This window comes from Pleurodeles waltl, chromosome 4_1 (genome assembly GCF_031143425.1).
Source record: "Pleurodeles waltl isolate 20211129_DDA chromosome 4_1, aPleWal1.hap1.20221129, whole genome shotgun sequence".
Classification (NCBI taxonomy): Eukaryota; Metazoa; Chordata; class Amphibia; order Caudata; family Salamandridae; genus Pleurodeles; species Pleurodeles waltl.
The window spans coordinates 521,800,789-521,819,966 of record NC_090442.1 but is presented as its reverse complement, the minus strand read 5'-3'; the positions used below and the strand labels follow the sequence as shown (position 1 = coordinate 521,819,966).

The following is a 19,178-nucleotide window of genomic DNA, read 5'->3' as shown; positions in this document are numbered from 1 at the left end:
CTGCTATTTCCAACACCCGCATATCCTTTTCCAGAGTGACACCCTCAACGTGCAGCGAGCGGCGCGCTCCCCAGGAGGCCGAAAGACAATTTCCCCTCACCACAACTTTATGTGCATCCCATTTCGTAGCCCTCGAGTCAGTGGAGCCACTATTTAAATCCCAATACTGTTTAACACAGGTATTTAATTCCTCTCTGAATGGACGGTCTAGCAGCGCCTCTCGCTGTAAACGCCAGGTTAGTATTGTGGAATGCTTTCTGCCCCATTTCACAGTCAGCAGCAATGGGGAGTGATCAGACAAGGTCTGTGCTAGATACTCAGACTCTTTAATTAAGGAGCACACGTTTGGGGTTCCCCATAGCAGGTCTATTCTAGTGTCTATTTTGTGTATCGCAGAAAAGAAGAAGTACTCTCTATGTGTCGGGTGATTCATGCGCCACATATCATATACTCCCAAGTCATCGGGCCAAGCCGCCAACAGATTAGAGTTGCGCTTGCTCGCTGCGCCCTGTAAGGATAATATCGAACGGTCTATCAGTACATCTGGAACACAGTTAGAGTCCCCACCCCATATGGCAGGGACCCCAGGGCCCGCTAATAAGGCAGGGGTCAGTATTTGGAGGAATTAGCTGAGCGCGCTATTGGGGGCGTAAACCCCTACTATAGTTAATGGTCTACCATCAAGCTGCCCTTCCAAAACTATGTATCTGCCCCCTTCGTCTACCTTATTTGTATGCGGTACGTATGGTACTCCAGGCGCTATCCACATAAGTACTCCTCTCGCCGAAAAAGATGTGCCATAAACCTGTCCTTGCCAGCGTTTCTGTATAGCCTGCAGATCACTACTCAGAAAGTGTGTTTCCTGCAATATGGCAAAGTGTAACCCCTGGTGCTTGAGATAAGTGTATATGCGATGCTTCTTACCCAGCGCAGCCATTCCACGCACATTCCATGTTATGATTCTATATTCCTGCATAGTATGTGGTATGTTTGGGCCTACAACCTGGTAAGCCATTTGCGTGTGTTCGCTTCTCCTCGTGATCGACCCCTAGCGGGGGTATGTATCTGTAACCCTGGAAAAGGTGTTTATAAAGTAATTGTGGAAACCTGCACCGTGACCCGTTTAAACATGTTAAACAAAACCCCACACGCCCCATCAGCACCCACCTTCCCCAACAACAACGGTGGTGCGCATGTACCTCTCTGGGCACCACCAACAATAATAATGTGTCCATTTGGATACCATCTGGGGGAACGTGGCGGCTATCACTGGAGGCCTATATCTAAGGCACCCACTGTAGATTAGAAGATGTTCGTGAGGGCGCTTCCAATAGCCCCAGCCACATAACGATAAGGATCCTCTCCCTCCTGTGGGTCAACAAGGAGGCCTCCGCCAGTACCTGTGGGCAGAACCATCACGTTGTTAGAGACTCCATCCAAAAGGTCGGCCTAGTGTTTTTCCTATCCTCGAGTCACTTGTCCATATGATCCTAGGTTCATTTTCTGACACCACAAGGACTTTCAAAATCCCATTGCCAAACTCCGCCAGTTGGGGGAGTTACTGTTCAAGTATCATAACTCATCTGCAGTCCTGGGTGTAATCTCCGGTCCCTTCAGCACGTCTGTAATGGTCGAATCGGATCTGCCAGAGTCCGAATCCGTTGGCTCCCGGACAGTGGAGCGCAACACGGCGAAGGAATTATGGGTGTGCAGTGTCGTGTCCCTCAGCACCCTCGCTCTCTCTGCAACTGCCTGTGTCTTCGTGGGTTGCGCCTTTGATCTCCTCTTGGGTCTTCTGCGGACCGATGAGGATAGCCATTCTCCATTTCCCCCTTCTTCCTCTGTCGACTGGGCTATACCCTTGGCATGCATCCACGTCCAGGTGTCGGCTGGTGTGGCAAAGACATGAGTGCGATTCTCAGCTATCACCCAGAGCCTGGCGGGGAACATCAGGGCATATTTGAGATTGTGTTCATGAAGGCGTTGTTTAATTTTAACATAGGAGTAGCGCTGGAGTTGCACCTCTGCCGTGAAGTACGGGTAGGACGTTATGGAGGCCCCTTCGTAACGTATCGGGCCTTTGTTACGGAAGTGCTGTAGAATCGCATCCTGATCTCTGAAATTGAGGAAACGTGCTATTAGTGGGCGGGGTGGTAGTCCCGGAGCCGGCTGCTTACCCGGGATTCTATGTGCCTTTTCCACAGAGAAGAACTTTGGCGCCGCACCACTCAACACCTCTTTAATAAGCCATTGCTCTAGAAACAGTTCCCTGCTGTGCCCCTCCACTCTCTCCGGAAAGAACATTGTTCCGTTGAGACCTACTTTCAGCATCTTCTGCACGCCTCTGTAAGGCTTTCACTTCCACATCCAATCGCTGTATTTGCTTCTGATGGTCTGATACCACAGGATTCAGAGCGCTTAGGGTGGCTTCTGTCACTCCAACCCTCTCCACCAGACTGCGGTGGTCCACTCTGAGCAGGTTAAGATCTTGAGAGACCGTGCTGATTCTATTTTCCAGAGACAATTTTGTGTCCATGATAGCCTGAAAGATCTTCTCAAATTGACCAGAGTGTGACTGCAGAGTGCTCTCCAGAGAGCGTAGACTCAGTACCTCAGATGGTGCCTCAGAAAGAGTAGTGTGACTAGATCGTTCCTGTGGCTTGGGTGTCTTGGATTTCCCCATCATTCTGCCTGTACAGGTGTTGGACCTGTACTGTAGGCTATCTGCGCCCTGTATGTTCCTCCTTCCAACACCGTGACAGAAGGGCCGCTCGATTCACCGCCACCAAGCAGTTCACCACCTTCTGGACCGGGTTGCCAACTGCTTTAAGTCTACACCGGTTCCATGTATTGTCAACACTCAGGCAAGCAACAAGCAGACACAGGCTTGTTCAGTGCGTCTGCGTCATTATGCAGTACCCTGTGGTTTGCCTCCGTGCAACGTTCAATTCTCCTTATTCATTGCCAGAGGGGAGTCCGCCCCATTTAAATGTGACAGTTCTAGGCCTTCCTGCAGCTATGCCACCCTATTGCCCGTCTCCACTGCCTCCGAACCCCCCCAGCAGCGCGTGTCCTCCATCCATGAGCCCCCACTCCCTTGTGTGCCACTGTCGCCGCTCCTCCTGGTCTCCCTTAGCCCAAGGATATACCTCCGCTGGGAAACTCACAGTAGCACCGCAGGGCGCAGCCCAGGGGACGAGTGGTAGGCGGGTGGACAATGGGGGGTAGGGGGCAATCGGGTCCACAAGCGGACTGTTTTCAAGAAGCTTACGGTGATCATTGCGCCCCACAGGGCTCTCTTCCAATCGCGCGCGTCCTCCTTTCCTCGCCACGCGTGTAGGGCAGCATTCAGCGGTCCACTTACACCCAGCCAGTCGCAGCCTCACTCCACAGGGCCGATCCTCCTGCAGCGCCGTTCCGCTGGTAGAGCGGTGCAGCTCGCTGGCACGCCAGGCCCGAGTTCACGGCGTCCAACTTGCAGGCCTCAGCTCCCGGGGAAGGCCTCACACGGTCCGGCGGGCTCGGATACCGCCTCAAGCACCACACGAAGCCACTGGCTTCCAGCACCACTAGACCGCCTCCGCCACCGTTTTTCAGTGCATGGCTGGTGCAGCGGAAGCGCCGGTCATGATAGTTGTGGGGGTCAGGAGCGGAGCGCGATTTCAAGAGTCCGCCATGGCTGCCATCTTGACCCCCCCGCCCCTGGAATGAAGCTTAATGGCGGAATTTGCCATACAAAAATAATTTTGGGACAAAGTATGCAAGAAGGAATCACAAAGATCTTTTTGTTGCTTTATTTATTGTTATAAAATAATTAAGTACTATGACAATGTTTTAAAAGGAAAACACAATGAAGTTGACAGGATTCTTATAGATAGCATGTTAATAGCAGACAAGTCATGAGAGTAATTAGGAAGACAAGGAGCATTAATACTCAGGGGATACTTCACATTCACCTCAGTAATCAACCCAGAATAAACGATTTCCAGAAACCAATGCATGTATCACATTTACCTATTATATGTTAACTACAGGGGCATTTGCTTCCAATGCTGCAATGAACAATACCGCAATACAGTTTGACTGGCCTCCACCACCCACTTCTGCCCAATAGTAGCCAAATACGTTCTTAGAGGTCTCTAACTGTTCCTAGGACGGGATGCCACAGGATGAAGCATATATTTCTAGATTTGTTCAGCACAAATTGCCTTATGCTTGATTCAGTCTTCTATCCAAGGAGTGGAGCCCAGTTACCATGATATAGCTACTCATCTTTTAACTAGAAGTAATGGAAGAGCAGCCAGTAGCCTAACTTTTTGGGATATTCTAAACATAGCCCAGAAGGGCCAACATCAGAAGAAAGAGGAGCTCACATTCTAGGCACAGCTCTAATAAACCCCCACATCAAGGCAATCTGTAGTTGGATATCTGCATGCATGTCATGTTGGGTGGAGATGAGGCCTAGTTGCTCAAGCAGCCGTGCTTGGAACCTGGAGACTCCGGTTTGAGGCACGGCCTTGGTGCTAGACTCACAATCTCCTTGTGCCTAAATGTGCGTAATATGTTTTTGTGTGATGCCCACTGTCTGAACACGATCCATCATCTCCTGAGCCCTCATGTAATATACAGGTACATCTCAACCTACAAACATACTAGGCTGTATTTCAGATCTAATTTACATAAAAACACTTGGGTAAAGTAAAATTGATGCAGACATTTAAAATGCAAGAGTTTATGCTTACTATTTATAGATACAAGACAGTTTGCCTACAACACATTTGTCAGTAATGAATGTACTAAATACATAGGTGGAAGACTAACGATACCTCTGAGAGCTACAGTTTTAGCATGCACATGCAATACCCAGTGTCCCCAGTGTGGTACCTGAACAAATGCAGTTAGCACAATGACTCCTTGGGGCCAATAGGAAACAATGGGTTAGCTGCTTTTATGGCTTGTCTTGACATGGAATATATGAACTTAAAAATAGGTGACTGTGAAAGGATATAATTAGTTTCAGCCACTGGTAACTGGCATTGGGGGTGAACAATGATGGACTAGAATGCTGCATCAAGTGGCTGAGATTAGTTCAAGCCTGACCGCCTGCAATAAATGTGTCAGGGAATGTATACCTGAAAGGCCTTCCAGACCATAGCAGAGTTGTAAACACAAATGCAATTATAAGCTCACCAGACAGGGTAGCAATTTCTTTCTGTGGTGACAGCAATGGCCTGAAATGCTTTGCCTCCTAATCTTCGTGTGGCAATAAATTATCGAACGTTCACAAGATGCTGAAAACACATCTATTTCTATTACTTTGTACGCCCTTCCCTAGTAAAGTTATTTATAAGCATCAGGATACCCCTTTTGTGGGGGAAACAGTGTGCTGCGTAAGCCTCAACTACAATCAACCTCAATTTGAAATACTGAATCTATTCACAGCTGTTCTGGGATCCTCCAGAATCTACTAAGAGAATATCCATGAGGAATCTTAATATCTAGCAGACATGAGGAGTGAACTGACAAAGTTCTAGATAGATATGCTATATTAGAGGCCCATGGAATCACCGACTGTGATGGCAGCTAATATCCTAAACTGGATATCAGATAACAGCCCTAAGAGTAGAATAAATATGCTCTCTTGGGGCCCACTCTCACTCTGCAGCCATCCACCAGATCCAACAAATCTATAATGCTTGCCATGGCCATCCCTGCGTTGCTCAAGGGTCTATCAGTCACATTCCAACCGTCCAACTTTGCTTCAAGCATGAGGTTTATGACACCGCCCGAGTAATACTGCCCACATCCACCCCCTGCAGCTATACAGTACATTATTTTTAAAAAACCTGAGGAGCTGTAATTCGGGCGAAATATATGTATCATTGTAATAGTGTGTAGAAACATCAGGAGTACTATAAAAAAAAAACTCTCTGGGTCACAGTATTCATGCTATACTATGAAAGTCTCCAAAATGTGTAATAATATGGCCAATCCATTCGCCTAACTACTAAAGGAAGCATTAAACCTATGCATTTCGCATCTAGAAGTGAATCATCATTGGTTACATGTGCATAAATGGGTTTCCTGAATCATTTCAATGTCCTCTCTGCCAAGGTAAGGCAGCATTAGCCTGGCATGTTTTGGATTATTAGGTCACAGATAATCCATGCTATCATGCTACTGCTTATGATCTGAACCCATATATAAAGCATACACCATAAATATATGTACATATATATATATATATAAATTATATATCCCAATCGGCACGTTGTCTGCTCACTGTGAGTGTCAAGAGTAGCAGGCACGGAACCACAGCTCTAGTTTTTCAAGCGTTTATTGTATCCAAATAATAGAAAAATCTCAACGCGTTTCGGAGCAGAAGCTCCTTGATCACGAGTATAACTGATAAGAATACATTTTGAGTCCATTAACCATTCTTATTGTCATTCGACCTAAAGTATAACAAAAGCTAGTAGGAGACAGTAGGTGTGGGCTGATAACCCTATCTTGAATCTTGGTACTGAAGGCCTGAGAACAGACTTACGGTGTGAAAGAAAAGTTATTTCTAAACCAAAATCAACTTTTCGTCCCCAAGTGATACAGGGATCTATTGATGTGTTTGAAAAATGTATGATACATGAATTCCATAGAATAGACAAGAAGAAACAATCCACATATATGAATCTAAAGAAGGATCAATTACAAGCTATCAAAGAGTTAAAAAGTAAGCAAGACTTTGTCATAAAACAATCTGCTAAAGGTGGCAATGTGGTAATTTAGCCCTTAGAAACATATTTACAGGAAGGATTAAGGCAATTAAATAATATCAGTCAATATGAGGTAACAACGAGACAGAAATTTGTGAAAGCGCATAAGGAATATTTAGAAAAACTAAGCGCTTGGAAAGAGGAGGCATTAATTAAAAATGATGAATATTTCTTTTTGAGGTGTGATCATCCAAAACTGCCCGTACTCTACTTACTACCAAAATTACACAAAGACCCAATTAATCCACCAGGGAGACAGATTGTCTCATCTCAAGGCAGTGGCCTTGAGAACACTTCTAAATATGTGGTTTGTTTTCTTCGTCCATTTGTACAGTCTTTACCATCATATATTAGGGGTACAAGTGATTTTTTGATGAGAATTGATAGAATAATTTGGGAAAATCATTACTTAATATTATGTTTGGATGTAGAGAGCTTATACACTTCTAGTCCACATGATCTTGGTATTAAAGCTAGCAAACATTTTTAGAGAGCTAGATCATTATCTTACCTACAACACATGAAAATGCTATTGTATATGATGCATGTGTGTCTTACCAACAATTTCTTTATATTTGATAAGAAGATCTATAGACAAACACAAGGGACAGCAATGGGAACCTGTTTCGCTCCCTGCTATGCTAGGGCAGAGAAATGCAAGCCCTGGCATTTACTAAATTGGTGAATGACAATCAGTTAAATTTAAGATTTACATCCCATACTCATGCATCAGAGATAGAGTTTGCTAGATTTAAAATTGCAAGTTCAAGGTTCTAAATTGGTAAGTTCATTGTTTTGCAAAAAGACATCAGGCAATAGTTTATTACACGCAAAAAGTTGTCATCCCAGGAAGCTTATAGAGAGTATTCCATATGGAGAGTTGCTTAGAGCAAAAAGAAATTGCAGTGAAGATAGGGACTTTCTTCGTGAGATGGAAACTATGAGAAGTAGGTTTCTGAAAAGAGGTTACTCTAACAAAACTATTGATAGTGCTTGCAAAAAGGTATTAACAATTAATCGAGACAATGCATTAATCCCTCAGCAGGAAACAAGCACTAATATACAACAACCAGTTCGATTTTTCACAGGTTTTCATAATCAACCCTGGGAAGTGAGACGGTGTTTGAATAAATATTGGGATGTATTAAGAATGGACGAACAGGTAAGACATTTTGTTAAGGATAAACCACAAATAACTTTTAGGAGAGGTCCCTCCTTTAAAGATCAACTATGTGTAAGTTGGGTGCAGTCAATAGAGAGGAGTCAAACAAACACCTGTACAGGGTTACTTCACATGAGGCTCATGTAAATCCTGCAAATGTAGTAAATAGCTGTCGTGAAATACAATTGTCTCAAGAAAAGAAACCTTTTGTAATAAATAAACACTTAACTTGCAATACTGAATATAGCATCTATGCACTGTACTGTCCATGCAACAAATTTTACATTGGCAGTACAATTCATAAAGCAAAAAAACGAATATTGGAACATTTTAGAGCAGTTAAGAATGAGGATAAACAGCATCCAGTAGCAAGACATTGTGCAAGTTTCCACCAAAAAATACGAATCTGTTAAAATTCTGTGTGTTGGATACTATTCCTATGTGCATGAGAGGAGGGAATAGAGAACAAGAACTGCGCAGGTAGGAATCTATATTGATTGTAAAATATAGGACTCTACAACCGATAGGATTGAACATGGATGAAGAGCTTTCAGTGCTTTTGGGTTGAAAAAATGGAAAAAACACAAAAAATGCACAAAAATTTGTAATTGGTAGTAGGAGTTTAAATGTAATGTACAGTGGCAATCAGGTATCCTCTGCCCACCTCTTTCAGAATGCAATATAGGTAGAAATGGATTACATATTAAGTAAGTATGACGTTAATGTACACTGTATGGTTTATTATTTTGTAGGGTGCACAACCATATATATTTGAGTGGATACATGCAGAAGAGCTATTATATCTGAATCCTTTTTGTCTTCTGGAAGGTGTTATCAAGTGGAATGAAACGCTAAGTATCAATAAGTTAATTTATGTTTTGTATATTTTTATGGTATAGTTATGATTATTTTGCGGTTGATTAATATTGTGCAATAATGAGATGGAAAAAGGGATAATTATTATGTTACACGTTAATTTAATATGATTAGATAATAAGATGTGGTGACGGTTGGTAAATAATTGTAAATATTGAAGAAATTGAAAAAATTTGCAAAAATTGAAAGAATCTAAAAAATTTACAAAGTGTAACAATGGGATTAATAATTCATGAATCATCATGTTTTTGCATCGATTGCACAAAGGTATACAATAAGGAGTTGTGACTCTGATAACATTGGTATAGAGTAGTGATATTTCAAAATGGCCGACATGCTTCCATGGCAGACAAGTACATATTTTGTTTTAGTCCTTCTATTATTTTTGTTATACTTTAGGTCGAATGACAATAAGAATGGTTAACGGACTCAAAATGTATTCTTATCAGTTATACTCGTGATCAAGGAGCTTCTGCTCCAAAACGTGTTGAGATTTTTCTGTCATTTGGATACAATAAACGCTCGGAAAAACTAGAGCCATGGTTCCGTGCCTGCTACTCTTGACACGCACAGTGAGCCGACAACGTGCCGGTTGGGATATTTGGGGTTCGCCACCCCACCACGAGCTTACCGCGTTTCAAGCAACTGGAGTGCGGCGATTTATAATTTATTTTATATCTATCCATATATATATATATATATATATATATATCCATATATATATATATATATATATATATCCATATATATATATATATATATATATATATATATATCCATATATATATATATATATATATATAAATATATATATATATATATATATATATATATATATATATATATATATATATAAATCCACACACACACACACATATGCATAGTACTTCATACCTATAATATTCCCCATAGATAAAAAGAGATGACCTGCCTCCATGAAAAGAATAAAGACAGGTGTCAGATGAACAATGTCATTCACAACGGAATTACTGAGTCAACAGTGAACCCCCAACATCTTTCACTATCCCCCTCTACATTGCGCCCCAAATGCCCAGTGAATTTGAACCAGATAAAAACAGTGCGCTCAGAATATTGTGCTAAATGTTGTTACACATGTAGTAGCAAAACTGGAGCCTCCCATCTGCATATGGCATTGGAACTGCACAATAATACAGTAACAGATTATGGAACAGACCATAAATGACATCAGCCCTTGGATAGGAATCAATCAATCAATCAAACAACTCAAGTATGAACTTTAGAGGATGTGGCATCAAATAACATGAAGATTATGAGTCCTTTTATCAGTGTCATATGTACGAGTTACATCTTGATGATCTTCCACAGGTACAACCAGCTTTGTGCTGTATTTACTCTTCCAGATGTGTAATGCAGTATTTTATGGCTTCCTGAGGATCTAAGTGTAGGTGGCAGAGTGAAAGTTATTTTCAACATCAATAAAAGCTCTGCTTGCCCCTTGTCCTGCAGCAGTAAAATCAGGATAAATTGTAACAGTAACACCTTGAATTGACAAGTCTCTGTTTTCATAAGCAAACTTTCATTTGGTATTCCAGTTTCAGCAACTCAAAAGACAAGCAACGACGTACCTCTGTGATGCACCCAGAGTTGATATGGGATTTAAAGTACAAACAGCTCTCTCCACCATGAAGAGATCTGAAAAATGACATTGTCCCAGGACATCAGTAAATAGCACCTTTATGAATATCTCCCACTTAGCCATGGGTGTTGACGCAGCCTCACCTACAATTCTGATATTACTGAATTAGGAGCACATCTTGAGATCCTTAGCCTTCACTCTAATCACCTTCAGAGCTATTACCATATGGAGGAATTCTTCATTATGCATAGCAGGCATATCCTCCACATAATATATATGGCATTCAAACCTGCTAGACTGTTTAGCAAACTGCACTTGTAAATGGTACATGAGAAGTGTTCCATCTGTGTTAATGGATATGAGACTCCCCTTTCTCCCATGTATGACTGTGTGCAACACCCATCCTTTGCCTGGGTTGTCTGATTCAGTGCAGAGTCCTGGTCTGCACGCGTGAAGTTAGTTGTCCTACTGAGCCACTAATAGCCAAACTTCAGTTTCCTCTGCTTAGCATTATCCTCACCTGTCACATTAGCAGGGAAAACACCAGGTGGGCTTTGTTGCATACTCTGTAGTCCCTGGAGAACCCCCATCCGGACACAGATATTTTACCACAACTTCACCACAATCTGAAGACATAACAATCTGAAGAAATAGCAAAGCCCAAAAATCTGCATGAGGAATCAGGAGTATTCGTTGATATATTTTAGAGGCCAGAGACAATCCTGACTAACAATTCTGCACATGCAGGGAACGCTTCTCCTGTGTCTGTATGAAAGTCATCCACACAACATTGAATCACCTTTATATTATTCTTCCAGGGCAAATCATCATGAAGTAACCTTCATGGAGGAGCAGTCTTTAACAGATGAATATATCAGGCAGAATTGGCAGTGTGCACTCAACAGGATAACCCTGCCTAATGGCTCTTTGCTCCATAACTTAAATCACACTGCTGCCATTGAAACTGTCAGGAGGCCACAAGGCTGCACTATCCTGCTAATGGGGTGTGTGGAGCAATGCAGAGTTTCACAAAGAAGCCCTTAATTAGCACATGGTGGGTTCTCCACCCTTTACCTTCAGGATCCATCCGGGCCTATCCAGGATGTTTTAACATCCTCTGCACCTGCTTTGCTACAGCAGGTGTGCCCTAGCCAGCTAGCTCACCAGACATGGCGTAATGAGTGAGAGTGAGAGCATGGCATCAGACTCACTAACAAACCAGGTCGCTGCTGTGCCTCTGAGGTTGTGTAGTGCAAGACTGATCTTCCCCAACCCCCTCCCCTACTTGACCTCCAGAATGCCCTAAAGAAAAAAGGGGAGCTATTACTGTGCTCTTCTCCTGCCTGCCAAAATCCCGATGAAGCTGATGTAGGTGAGGTGGTAAGATAACTGCACAAACATCTTTACATGAACAAATGTGGTTTAGTAGAACATGTTATGTTATCCAATTCTACCATGTGTAGCACACTATGGAGAGTATTCTGAGCAGCATGTATGTTACTAAAAGTTATAAACAATTTTGGGACCAAAGAAGGCTGAAACAGTACAAAATCAAATTAGCAGCAAAGTAATGACTTTGGGCCTGATTACAACTTTGGAGGAAGGTGTTAATCCGTCCCAAAAGTGACGGATATACCACCAGCCGTATTACGAGTCCATTATATCCTATGGAACTCGTAATACGGCTGGTGGTATATCCGTCACATTTGGGACGGATTAACACCTCCTCCAAAGTTGTAATCAGGCCCATAGTAACAAATGTAATGGTACAATCCAAACAGAGTACAAATGTTCAAATTATGAAGAAGACTGAAATGATCCCCTAATGGACCAAGTAATTGCATTTATGTGAAGCTGGGTGCAACCGTGGAAACTTTCCCTTACTTTGAGGAAGGATAGTGGCATAAAAGCAGAGGAACTAAGCGTGCCCACATTTCAAGTAGAAGATAAACCTCTTAAAAATATCTTGAGGGCAAAAGAATCAATCAACCCACTATTTTCAATACTACTGCAATGTTTTATGCACTCAAATCATCCATAAGACAACCAAGCTCTCTGGAGTCAGAATTACGCGTGTATGAGTTCAGCATCTGCAGAGGAAGGGAGAACACATCAGTCTTTTCGAGACTCATGAAGATTAGTGCAGTGAATGATTTTGGAGTTGAACGGGAGATGGTTCTAGGAGGCTAGTGCTAAGTGTTGGTGGATGCCCACTTTGATGTGGATTTAAAGAAGTGAATGAATTAAAGGGGTTCCAAGAGTGAGATTGCAGGATGATGTTGGTAATGGAAGTTATTTTTTTCTCTCCCTGGTTAGCCTGTCTTTGATGTTCTATAGCACTATGCTGAGATGTGGATATGCCTAGCGCTAGAGTGGAAATCTGATCATTAAGTTTTGGCTTTTGGTAGATGATTGATTCATTTTCACTGCTGGTCTATGAATAGAAAAATGCAGAAATGTTGTGCCAGTTACTGGATTGGCTACTTAAGTGGTTATCAGACGAATAAACCTGTTCACATCTCAAAACTGCTGCATATAAGTGACCAAATATATATACTGGCATTTACATGCCTGGTTGATGACTGTATGTTTATAGAGTAGTCAATTGCCACTTAGGTTTTTCTTCACGTTATCCACTACCACAGGTGACCTTAAATAATGATATCTGGTAAAAATATGAGAGGTGTGACTGCAGCTGAGGCTTGTAGCAATGAGTAGGTGTCCAAATGGACATATTGAAATCGAGATGTGTGGAACTATACGTGCCTTAATAGCTGAAGAAGGCAGAACACTGCATATCTGTGACACATGTTCAAGTGAGCCGGCTATTATGCTGTGAGTTGTCGGTGCAGCAGTGAAGATTTATTCTGTGATGTTTCAGGGTGCCATTCAGTGGCTTAATATAGCTGTTAAATAGGGGAAGTGGGAGGCGAGCACTTTGGGGAAAAAAGCAGGCTGATGTAAAAATCCCAGTTGAGAATGGTCGCACTGGAAGCTTTGAATCAGTCTGTGGAAGACTGGGAGGTGTTCGCAAGCAGCTAGTAAATCGCTGTTATTTTACTTACATTTTATGTGGTGAACTGTCTTCAAAGCAGACAAAACTGAGAAGGACTGGTACTCTATTTATATTTTGAAACAAGATGTCAGAAATGCCAAGGAGGGCTACCTGTATCCATATGTGACTGCTTTTTTGATGATATGTATCTTAATAAGAAACATCTCTATCTTTTGTAGGACTGACGATGTAAAATATTTGTGCTAGTCTGTCAATATAGAAAATAAGACGGGTGGATTTATTTCAAGCAGTAGTACCAGCAGAGACATTGTTATCTTGCAGTCATGGATAGAAAACTAGTATGTCATTATATGATTGAGTGAGTGATTGAACTTTTTAACTCACTATATCAGGCAGTAACCATCCAGGTGGGATGAGCAGTTCAGTTTACATTACATCTTGGAATTTTGGCTGGAGATATTTGCTGACTTGAGAATGTGTTATTTCTAGAAAGTTTTATTAAGAAGGCTTAGGTCTGCATGAGACTATTGTCTGTCTTTGGTGTGTAGGTGTCTGGAGCACCAAGAGGAGGTACTGCCTGGGTGAAGAGACCTTAAAATATACTTTCAATGTCAGTGCACCAGCTAGTTATAGCAGATGCTGTGTTCTTCGTGGTGACTGCATAAAGTTTAAAATCTGGAAGAGCTCTCTTAATGGGTTTTAATTAGCTCTGTTATACACAAAGAGGTGAGTTTTAGTTGTTGTTGATGGCCAGTTGTCTTAAGTGTTACATGTGTTTTGGATGTTTGCGTCTTGAGCCAAACCTCATCTTTCATAAAAGGAGATGCAAATGCTTCTTGCTTTGGTGTATCATTATTGCTTGATAATGTATTCATCATCTTAACATTTTCAAAGGAATGATTTTGTTATTAAGTGGGATTGTTGGCTAGAAACAGCAGACATAATATTGCAATTTCGATAGGCTGGCCTTTTGGGTACAAGGGCTTTATGGACTAATGTCTGGTTAATAAATAGTCATTATGTTACGGTGCTTACGGTGATGTGGAAGTTGTCCGACCAATTTACTTGTGGCTGTATTTAACAGTGACGACGACATGGTCAAGGTTAAGCATAGGGCATCAAAGGTTTTAATGCTGTAACACCACTTTTAGAAACAGTCTCAAATCAGGGCGATGCTGCATATGGATAGCAGGATAAAGAGGTGTTGAAGGTGGTTTACAGGTAGTTCAGATTACCATGATCTCCAAATAGGAGTTTAAGACAAAGTAATTGCTTGGACTATTGAGTGTTGGCTGAACGGTAGGCTAATTCTCATTCATTCATTCATTTAGGAGTAAGCTAGGTCAATGGCAAGATGGGAGGCCTTGATGGTGACCACAGTGGCAGATGCCTTTTCAATCAAAACCTATTTAGAAAATGATAAGAGGTGGGAATAGAATTGGCAGAGAGAGCAGGAAGTGTGTGCTGATCAGGGCCTTTGGAACACGACACGATGCACTGAATAGGTCAGATTATAGTTAGGAAGATATGTTGCATATGCAGGTAGAAAGCGATCTGAGGGATGAGATCTTCTGTTAGTACTGTAGAAGAACATACTCATATACCTGAAGAGTACTTAGGCGTGAGGACTGATCATTTCTAAAATCCTTTTTTTTTTTGCAAGTCTTATGGAAGCTTAATAGGCCTACCTGGAAAAGCTGGAGAACCATGGGACCTTTGTGCCAAATCCTTTACACACTTCTAATATGTTTCCTGCAATAGTGCTGCTTCCCTGTGTGCCATTAGTGTAGCACCCATCTAGTATTCCATGTATTCCACTAAACAGGCAGCAGACAGTGGTACAGAAGTGGGCGATAAAATAGGGACTGGGCACCCCTGCATCTTGCTATGATATTTAAGGCAGTAGTGGCTAGGTCAAAGGTGACAGCATGGTAAAGGCTACGTACGAGAGAATGGCCACAGTGTGTAGATTTCTGTGGATGTACCTGAGCGAGACATGAGAAACAGTAAGGAGCTTTTACTGAGAGGGAGTACTGTCAATGGAAGTGTTAGACATGTGGTCTCTAGTTGGCAGAGGTATGCACCCTGTCCAAGTAGGGACCACAATTCCAGTCACAGTAAGTCACAACAGAACCTAAATTATTGTGTGCTCACCCTCTGGTAGCTTGGTGCAGAGCAGGTAGGCTTAACTTAGAAGGCAATATGTAAAGTATTTGTGCAATAACTTATACAGTAACACAGTGAAAACACCAAAAACAGTACTCCACACCAGTTTAGAAAAACAGTTAATATATATATGAATAAAACAAGACCAAAACAACAAAGGTCCAATATACACAGGTCAAGATATCACTTTTTTGAGAATTAAGTCTGAATCCATAGGAATCAATGGATCTATCTCTTTAGCACAAAGTACCTGGAATGCATCAAAAACAAAGATGATGAAGGCCACAGGGGAGGTGAGGCGTTGGAGAAGCAAAGCAATGCGTCAGTTCCTTACTGCACAGGGGGGGTTATGCGCGGATGCTTTCCATGCAGGCAGGATGATGCATCGGTTCCTTACTGGCAGTAGAGGTGATGCAGTGATTCTTTCCTCACAGGAAAGGCGATATGTTGATTTATGGACATGCAGCCCTGGTTCCTTACTGCGGTGCGAGGTTGATGACAAATTGACTTCCAGAAACGATGCGTGGAAAATCCAGATGCACTGTGATGATGGAACCGCCATGAAACAGGCACAGCATTGATTCTGCAGTTGCTCTGTCGATTTTTCATCCGCGAAAGATGTGCTGCGTTGATTCTGCCGGCGTTGTGCCGATTTTTGAGCTGCAAAACAGTCATTGCGTCAATTTTCCCGTCACGGCGTGCTGAGGCATGGATTTTCTCTTTTAGGTGAAGTCTTTCACGGCCCTGAGACTTCTTAACAGGAGGCAGATGACAATCTCTTGGAAATCACTTGTGGTGGGAAGGCAAAGTCATTCCAACAGAGTCAGGGAGCAGGAGGCAGCAGGGCAACAAGAAGAAGAGCAGTCCTCCCAGAAAACCACTCCAGTTGAGTCCTTTGAGCAGTACTGCAGTCCTTAGTGGGTCACAGACCCAGTATATATACACCCAAATGTGCCATTGAAGTAGGGGAGACTTCAAAAGTGGTTTTGAAGTGCAACAGTTCCCTTTCAGCCCAGTCCTATCTGGAGGGGTGGGAGAAGGAGGTGTGTGTGTGGGGGGGGGGGGGGAGGGGTGGGGAGGAATCAGGCCACTAGCCTTTGAAGTGAGAAAGCCCTTCCACCCTTTGTGCCCACAAAGGACCAATTTGTATGTAGATGCAGTGGAGAGTCTTTTGTTTATGGCTATCTGGGTGACATGCACAAGGGGAGCTGTCAACCAGCACAGACCAGACCACACCAGACCAGACGTGGATTGGAGACAAGCTGTAAGGCACAGAGAGCAGTAAGTGCAGAGAAATGCCTACTTTCTAAAAGTGGTATTTCTAAAATAGTAATGTTAAATCCAACTTCACCAGTAAGCAGAATTTCTCACTGCCATTCCAGCCAAACCAAACATGACAATACCACTCTTTTCAGATCAGAAATTACCACTTAAAAGTATATAAGGGAATTTCCAATGCTGGCCCATGAAAGGAACAGCTTTCACAAAAGTGAAAAACTGAGTTTTTCATTATAAATACATTTAAACATTACTTACAAGTAGATGTCCTGCCTTTTACTTACATAGCACAGCACCCTGCCCTATGGGCTACCTAGGGCCTACCTAAGTGGTGACTAATATGTTATAAAAGGGGAGTTTAAGGCTTGGCAATTAGTGTTAAATGCAAGTGGCAATAAACTGCGACATGGTTATGGGGCTACTTATGTAGGTGACACAATCAGTGCTGCAGACCCACCAGTAGCGTTTAATTTACAGGCTCTGAGCACATGTACTGCACTTTACTAGGGACTTACAAGTAAATTAAATATGCCAATTGGGTATGAGCCAATTTTACCATGTTTTCAGGAGAGCGCACATGCACTTTAAGCACTGATTAGCAGCGGTAAAGTGGCCAGAGTCATAAAGCTAACAAACAGAAACGAGGTCAGAAAAAGAGGAGGAGGAAGGCAAACATTTTGCGGCGACCTTTCAGATAGGGAAATTTTCCAAAAGGAAGCAATTCTAGGATCATTAAAATACTCGTAGATGGATAGATTCCAAATTAATCTGGGATGACACTCCATGCATTCCTTTCAAGTTATCAAAGGGTATATTAGATATTTGGGCATAATCCCTTTTATAAAATTATAATAGCTAGAGAAATTAGAACTTGTTAGCCAAAACACTAAAGTGATAGGTGAATTTTAGCTAACATTATGTGCTCCGAGGACCTAAAGCTGCAACCCAAGATCAGACTTTTTAACAACAATGTAAAATCAGTCCTTCTGTATGGGGCAGAAACTTGGAAAACAACAGTGACCACTACCAACCAAGTCCAGACTTTCATTAACAGCTGTCCGAGGAAAATCCTCCAAATTAGCCGGCCAAACACCACTAGCAACAACGACCTATAACAGCAGACTTCCCAACTCACTGCTTATGAAGAAATCATGAACAGATGATGGGGCTGGATAAGTCTGCATCAAACACCACCAGACAAGCCCTGGCCTAGAATCCTCAAGGGAAAAGGAAAAGAGGTAGGCCAAGACACACTTGGCGACAAGGTTCTGAGGCTGACTGCAAAGAGATGGGTTAAACCTGGAGTCAGACTGGAAGAAGAGCCCAGGAAAGAGATGGCTGGAGAGTCATGGTTGATGGAGGGGCAGTATGTACAAGTATGTGCATTAGATATAGACACACTACGCTTCTTGGCTTTTTTTCATAAATTTCCTGATAAAATCCGTAGGTGGAAAAACAAATACATACACGAGATGGATGTATCCACAATTAAGTTTCCAATTACTGTTCTGTGAAAAGAACAAGCTGTGTAACACTTTAGTACAAGTTAAATTGAATCCCTCTCCTCTGTGGCATAGTACTGTATCTTATCCACCCTCTTATCACAAATATCCATGGAGCTTCTAACGTTCAACTTTTTTCTTTTGCCAAGTAATTAAGTGAAACAAACCTATTAAAATACCTCAACAATCGTGAAATTTCAGCCCCAGCTGCAACTTTCAGAAGATATTATGTATTCCTCTGCTACCATCTACTCTTCTGGTTGAGAAGCGCAGGCGTTTCTTTGTTGTTCACATTGTGCTGTTGTTAGGAATGGAAAATTAATTATTAGTAGCAAGAATCAAAAGTTAGACTGCGTTTATCGTGGTTAAAGATTTCTTGAACCCTAGTCTTAAAAACTTTTCAACATCACTTTTTTTTTTTTTTAAGACTTGATAAAACATATAAGGAATTCCTCAAGAAAACCTTGCATTTGTACATCCTCACTTTTAATTTGCAGATTGACGGTGCACATGCACAGCTAGTTGTGGGGAGATGATTTTAGTAATGCTACTGTGGCGAACACATGTGCACAATTTTCATTTTATCTGGCTCTTTCCTGTGACTCTCCAAGCCTACTCTCACATTTATGTCAAATCTGATGGGGTGCTTAAGCAGGTACTGGATATGCCATTTTCTGTTAAATTGATGATGTTTTTATGCTGGATCTTGTAAGATGGTTTAAGATGTGTGGATCCTAGACTTGAATGATGTCCGTGTGGGATTGTTTTCAACATCTCTAAGGGAATAAAT

General features: G+C 42.2%; 1 protein-coding gene across 3 annotated transcripts in view; it reads right to left on the bottom strand.

Annotated features, from left to right (window-relative positions):
• The window catches only part of ZCRB1 (zinc finger CCHC-type and RNA binding motif containing 1), a 115,251-nt gene that overhangs the window by 82,191 nt on the left and 13,882 nt on the right, over positions 1-19,178 (bottom strand). Inside the window, exon 2 of one of the 3 annotated variants that reach the window (XM_069228846.1) lies at positions 18,568-18,686. The exons of 1 other annotated variant lie outside the window; for it this stretch is intronic. The gene's annotated coding sequence lies outside the window, so the exon portion shown is untranslated. Of the gene's footprint in view, positions 1-18,555; positions 18,687-19,178 lie in introns of all 3 variants that reach the window. One more of the 3 variants, XM_069228847.1, reaches the window with a different exon arrangement.